The sequence below is a fragment of the Nomascus leucogenys genome, chromosome 18 (assembly GCF_006542625.1).
Source record: "Nomascus leucogenys isolate Asia chromosome 18, Asia_NLE_v1, whole genome shotgun sequence".
NCBI classification, from domain to species: domain Eukaryota; kingdom Metazoa; phylum Chordata; class Mammalia; order Primates; family Hylobatidae; genus Nomascus; species Nomascus leucogenys.
Window position 1 is genome coordinate 30,792,697 of NC_044398.1, and position 6,905 is coordinate 30,799,601.

General features: G+C 40.1%; 1 pseudogene; it reads right to left on the reverse strand.

Annotated features, from left to right (window-relative positions):
- Window positions 1-2,391: 2,391 nt before the first annotated feature.
- LOC100600521 lies at window positions 2,392-3,299 on the reverse strand (annotated as a pseudogene).
- Window positions 3,300-6,905: the final 3,606 nt, after the last annotated feature.

The window sequence follows — 6,905 nt, forward strand, 5'->3', positions numbered from 1 at the left end:
GAATCCTAGTTAGTTAGTAGAATCACTTGGAAATTGACAATTGATTTCCAATTCATGCATAATTGACATACATACATACAATTTGACTTTTTACATTTATCCCAAATACTCATACTCCACTACCAAACAATTACACTCTTATGTATATTGCTCCCTTGGTTTGGATGCTTTCAGAAGCAGACCTGGAGACTAAGATTTCAGTGCAAATAGTTTTTGTTGTGTGTGTATGAGGTAGTTCTGGAAAATGCCAGTGAGAGGCTGGGAGTGAGACAGAAAAGGAAGCCAATACAAGGGTGGATTACCAACAATTTACCACTGTGGACAACTGGAGCTCAATCGATGTAGGAATTGTAGAAGACAGTATAGAACAAACCTTCAGGGTTATTCTAGTCAAGAGGTGAAAAATCTGGAGTATTTATCTCCAATTCCCTGTCCATCTCTGGTTAAGGGCTATTTCTGGGAGCATTAATTCTTGTGCACTTCCAGCTTGCTCTGAGCACGTGTCCAGCCAGGGAAGTGTTCTCAGGCTGCCTGCAGCCAGCAGGTGTTCACAGAAGTCAGCCTTCAGAGTACAACAGGGAAGACAAACAGAATAAGGATAGTGTACAAACAATGTCTGCTATGGTAACTTAATGAAAGCATGTCATATGAAAGGAAGTCTATAAAAATATACACCATATGATGTCATTTGTAATAGAGAAAAATGGAAACATCTGAATGTCCATCATTAAGAAGATGAAAAATGAAATGTGATATAGGCACAAGGAATAAACTAGATGTCTGTATATCAACATTGCTAAATCTTAACATCAACAAAGAATAAGCTGCCAAATGATGCATACGTTTATGATAGCCTTTATATAAATTTAATGACAAATTATATAAGTAAATCACACACATATATGATAGCATTTTTAAATTTCAAAAATACACGAAACAATGTAAACATACTTGTATATGTTTAAAAAAAATTTAAAGGCTTAGAAGCATACATAGAAAATTTATGATGCTTTTTATCTCTTAGAAAGAAAATGAGATAGGAACAAATAATAAAATAGATTTTATATTTATCTATAATATTTATTTTCATTAAAAAATAAACTTGAATAGAACATCAATATGTTAAAATGTCAATCTTGGATGGGCCCTTGAATATCGTTCTCTGTAAATTTCTCTTAATTTTCTCAAAATAAAAAGCAAATAAACATGAAAATGGAAGATGAAGAAAGAGCAACAAAATTTAAAATAAAGTATTCCTGGGCTGAAATATGCATGGAAAGTTTAGAGATAAAGTATTCTAGGCAAAAGCTGGTGAGATATTTGAATTTTATTTATTAAAAAAGTCTTGCTTTATTTGGGATTTTAATTAAAATGCTCTATTTGCTTCCACATCTGTGCCTGCTTAGCATCTTTTATTAAGTCCTGATTCTCCCCAGGTCCTGCTTGGTGGGCCTCGGCCTCTGGCCCAGTTTGTTAGCAGCCATAGGTCCACAGTTAGAGCTGAACAACATTGATCAGATTCTCTCCCTGAGATTTGAACTCAGAAACTATTTATTTATTTATCTATTTATTTAGAGGAGTCGTGCCCTGTGGCCCTGGATACATTTGGGATTTGAATTCAGAAACTATTTATTTATTTATCTTCAACCTTTTTTTTCAATGTAACTGTTTTATTAAACATATGAATGTACTTATTTTGTACAAAATGCAGTAAAACTTCTTGCTTTCCTCTGCCTCTGGACGCACCACCTAGAACCTCATGTTCACAGAAACACATCATCATGACAAGCAGCAGTTATGATAAGCAGGTGAAGGGAAGTGCAATTCTGAAAGTAACGCCACATAACCAAAGCAGGAAATGAAAACAGGCAGAGGCCAGTGGGTTTCTCCTCCAGCGCTTGGCCCACAGGGCCTAGTCCTGCTAATCTTTCAGCAGGAAACATTTTAAGAAGAAAAAAATATTTAAGCATTACTTAAGTATTTTCATTACTTAAGTACCTGAGCATTACTTAAGTACCTGAGCATTACTTAAGTACCTGAGCATTATTTAAGTACTTTCATTATTTAAGTACCCGAGCATTATTTAAGTACCCTACTGGAAGCATCCTTCCAAGTCCATCTATTTTGATGTTGTAACAGACTTATTTGTAACTTCTTCAAGAAATTCCACCTTGGATTTCATCCCTGTCAATTGCCCATCTCCCCCTGAGCTTCAATCAAAACAAAATAAAACAGAAGAGCAGTAAGATTCAAAAGGATGTCAGTGGACACCTTATATAGATGACACCTACTTCCTAGAAGCCACCTGGCCAAACATATGCACAGTGGGAGACAACAAAGTGTGAAACTAGGTCCAGCTGTAAAATAGCTCAGGCACCCAATTAGATCCAGTTATTCTGCATTTGTGGATTTAAAATGATAATCATCCACAGTAGAATAGCTGTGCCCCCCATTGCTCAGAAAATCCACAGCTTGATTGGTTGAGGATACAGACATGTGGTCGAGCTGGTTCTTGAGATCCTGAAAGTTCAATTCTTTGGGTCTTGGGCAACCCTTAATCAAATTCAACACCTGGTTTTGGGCCACAGTAGGTCCTTTGCTGGCATGAAGCTATTCCCACCAAATTTCCCTGCTTCACTCATTCCTGGATTGCTGATAGATGCTCTCCTTGCTGAGGGCTCCCTGTTATCTTTGCTTAGTATCATGTGTACATTGATCACTTCCAGAATATGGGTGGTGAATTTATTCATATCCTCTGGGGCATGATTTTAAAGGGTACCAGGCTCTTTTTGTCCTGAAAAGGTCTCAAATAGCCTGCCACAGTGACATATTTTTCTGGAGGAATGACAGTGTATTCACTGTTGGTGTCATCTGTGTCAACCCACTGGCGAACATCCATAGGTGCAATTGTCATGTCATCTATTTTGTAAACAGTATTGGTTGGAGCCTTCTCTGCATGTTGGATGATCCCCCACAATAGCGACTGTGAAATCTCAACATTCCCAATTTTAACCACTTCATCAATCAAAGTGGCAGAAAGCAGCTTAGATATAGTACAGGGTACGATGTGTTGGGCTCAACACCTGAGAAGGTGTCAGCAATCCAAAGGCCCCTGGGGACTGCATGTAGCTGCTGGATCCCCAATACAAGGAGCTGCCATAGCTTTCAAATCCACTTTTCCACATTTTGATCTGATTTTCTGGGAAAGAGGAAGAGAAGGTTCAGGTTTGGTGGAATGGCCAAATATCTCAGAATCTGGCTGCTGCTGCACTGCTCTGGTTACTTTTCTTTGGCACCACAAACTCATTTCTGTGAATCTTCTTCAACTTTTTTTTTTTTTTTGAGACAGAGTCTCGCTCTGTCATCCAGGCTGGGGTGCAGTGGCACGATCTCCGCTCACTGCAACATCCGCCTCTCAGGTTCATGCCATTCTCCTGCCTCAGCCTCCCTAGTAGCTGGGACTACAGGCGAGTGCCACCACGCCCAGCTAATTTTTTTGTATTTTTAGGAGAGACAGAGTTTCACCGTGTTAACCAGGATGTTCTCGATCTCCTGACCTCATGATCCACCTGCCTCGGCCTCCCAAAGTGCTGGGATTACAGGCGTGAGCCACCACACCTGGCTGAATCTTCTTCAATGTTTATTTTAAGTTCCAGGTACATGTGTAGGATGTGCAGGTTTAGTACCTGGGTAAACATGTGCCATGGTAGTTTGCTACATGGATCAACCCATCATCCAGGTATTAAGCCCAGCATCCATTAGCTATTCTTCCTGATGCTCCCATTCTTCCCCCTCTCCCCCAACAGGCCCCAGTGTGTGTTGTTCCCGTCCATGAGTTCATGTGTTCTCATTGTTCAGCTCCCACTTATAAGTGAGAACATGTGGTGTTTGGTTTTCTGTTTCTGCATTAGTCTGCTGAGTATAACGGCCTCTGGCTCCATCCATGTCCCTGCAAAGGACATGGTCTCCTTCCTTTTTATGGCTGCATAGTATTCCATGGTGCATATGGACCACATTTTCTTTATCCAGTCTATCATTGATGGACATTTGGCTCAAGTGATCCTCCCACCTCAGTCTCCTGAGTAGCTGGAACACAGGCATGAGGCACCATGCCCAGGTAACTTTTGTATTTTTTATAGAAATGAGGCATTTGGATTGATTCCATGTCTTTGCTATTGTGAATAATGCTGCAATGAACATACATATGCATGTATCTTTATAATGGAATGATTTACATTCCTTTGGTTATATGCCGCACATAACAATACTAAGCTTAAATGTAAATGGGCTAATTGCCCCAGTTAAAAGACACAGAACGGCAAGCTGGATAAAGAGCCAAGACCCATCATCATGCTGTCTTTAAGAGACCCATCTCACATGCAAAGACACATAGGCTCAAAGTAAAGGGATGGAGGAAAATTTACCAAGAAATAGAAAACAGAAAAAAGCAGGGGTCACAATCCTAGTTTCTGACAAAACAGACTTTAAACCAACAAAGATCAAAAAAGACAAAGAAGAGCATTACATAATGGTAAAGAGTTCAATTCAACAAGAAGAGCTACCATAAATATATATGCACCTAATATAGGGGCACCCAAATTCATAAAGGAAGTTTTTAGAGACCTTCAAAGAGGCTTAGACTCCCACACAATAATAGTGGGAGACTTTAACATCCCACTGACAATATTAGACAGATCATCAAGACAGAGAATTAACAAAGATATTTGGGGTCTGAACTTAGCTTTGAGTCAAGTGAACCTGATAGATATCTACAGAACTCTTCACCCAACAACAACAAAATATAGTCTTCTCATTGCCACATGGCACTTACTTTAAAATTGATCACATAACCAGAAGTAAAACACTCCTCAGTAAAAGCAAAAGAACTGAAATCATAACAAACAATCTCTCAGACCACAGTGCAATCAAATTAGAACTCAAGACTAAGAAACTCACTCAAAACCACACAACTGCATGGAAATGGAATGATCTGCTCCTTAATAAATAATAAAATTTTTATAATTATTATCCTGAGTAAATAATGAAATTAAAGCAGAAATTAAGAAGTTTTTTGAAATTAATGAAAACAAAGAGACAATGTACCAGAATCCCTGGGATGCAGCTAAAGAATTGTTGGGCATTTGGCTCAAGCGATCCTCACATTACATCCTCCCATCACAACTAAAAGAACTAGAAAACCAAGAGCAAACAAACCCCAAAGCTAGCAGAAGACAAGAAATAACCAAGATCAGAGCAGAACTGAAGGAGATAGAGACATGAAAAATCCTTCAAAAAATCAACAAATCCAAGAGGTGTTTTTTTTTATTAATAAAATAGATAGACTGCTAGCTAGATTAATAAAAGAAGAAAAGTGAGAAGAACAAAATAGATGCAATCAGAAATGATAATGATGTGGGATGGGGGCAGGAAAGTGCTGGGTAGAGAAAGGCATGTCCCTGGCTAGGGCTTCACCTTCAGGCCTGTGCCCACAAACCTAGGTGAGGACAGCCTCTCCTGCCTTCGTGCCCAAATATTGAATTTTCCAAGACCACCCTGGCCCACCACACCCCCATCCTGGGCCTATAAAAACCTCAGAACCTAGAGGGCAGGGCAGACATACAAGTGGCTGGACATCGAGAGGAGCAGATTGGTGGAAGATGATACAAGTGGCTGGACGTTGAGAGGACATGGAGAACACACCAACAGACACCAGCATCCCAGCAGGCCATCGACTGGTGGAACAACGTGGAGTTTGGCCAGGGTGGTCGAAGGAGAGCCCCGGGTCACTCAGCGGCCTGACTCCAGGGGAAAACCATCTCCCTTCTGGCTCCTCCATTTGCTGAGAGCTACTTCCACTCAGTAAAACTTTGCACTCATTCTCCAAGCCCAGGTGTTAGCCAATTCTTCCCATACACCAAGACAAGAACCCAGAATACAGAAAGCCCTCTGTCCTTTCGACAAGATAGAGGGTCTAATTAAGCTGGTTAACACAAGCTGCCTATAGACGGCAAACTAAAAGAGCACATGGTAGCACATGTCCACTGGGGCTTCAGGAGCTGTAAACATCCACCTCTAGACACTACCACGGGGTCGGAGCCCCACAACCTGCCCATCTGTATGCTTCCCTAGAGGTCTGAGCAGTGGGGCACCAAAGAAGCGAGCCACTCCCCCTGCTGCACATCCTGCAAGGGGGACATGGGAACCTTCCCATTTCAATAGGGGGATATCACCACTGACCCCAAAGAAATACAAACAACTATTAGAGAATAGTATAAACACCTCTATGCACATAAACTAGCCAATCTAGAATAAATGGATAAATTCCTGGACACATACACTCTCCCAAGACTGAACCAGGAAAAAATTAAATCCCTGAATAGATCAATAACAAGTTCTGAAACTGAACAGTAATAAATAGCCTACCAACCAAAAAAAAAAAAAAAAAAGCTTAGGACCAGATGGAATTATAGCTGAATTGTACCAGAGGAGGTACACAGAAGAACTGGTACCATTTTTATTGAAACTATTTCAAACAACTGACAAAGGACTCTTCCCTAACTCATTTTATGAGGCCAGCATCATCCTGATACTAAAACCTGGCAGAGATACAACAAAAAAAGAATACTTCAGGCCAATATACTTGATGAACATCAATGCAAAAGTCCTCAATAAAATACCGGCCAACCAAATCCAGCAGCACATCAAAAAGCTTATCCACCATGACCAAGTTGGCTTCATCCCTGGGATGCAAGGTTGGTTCAACATATGCAAATCAATAAATAAAATTCATCACATAAAGAGAACTAAACAATCATGGTTATCTCAATAGACGCAGCAAAGGCCTTTGATAAAATTGAACATCCCTCCATGTTAAAAACTCTCAATAAACTAGACATTGAAGGAAC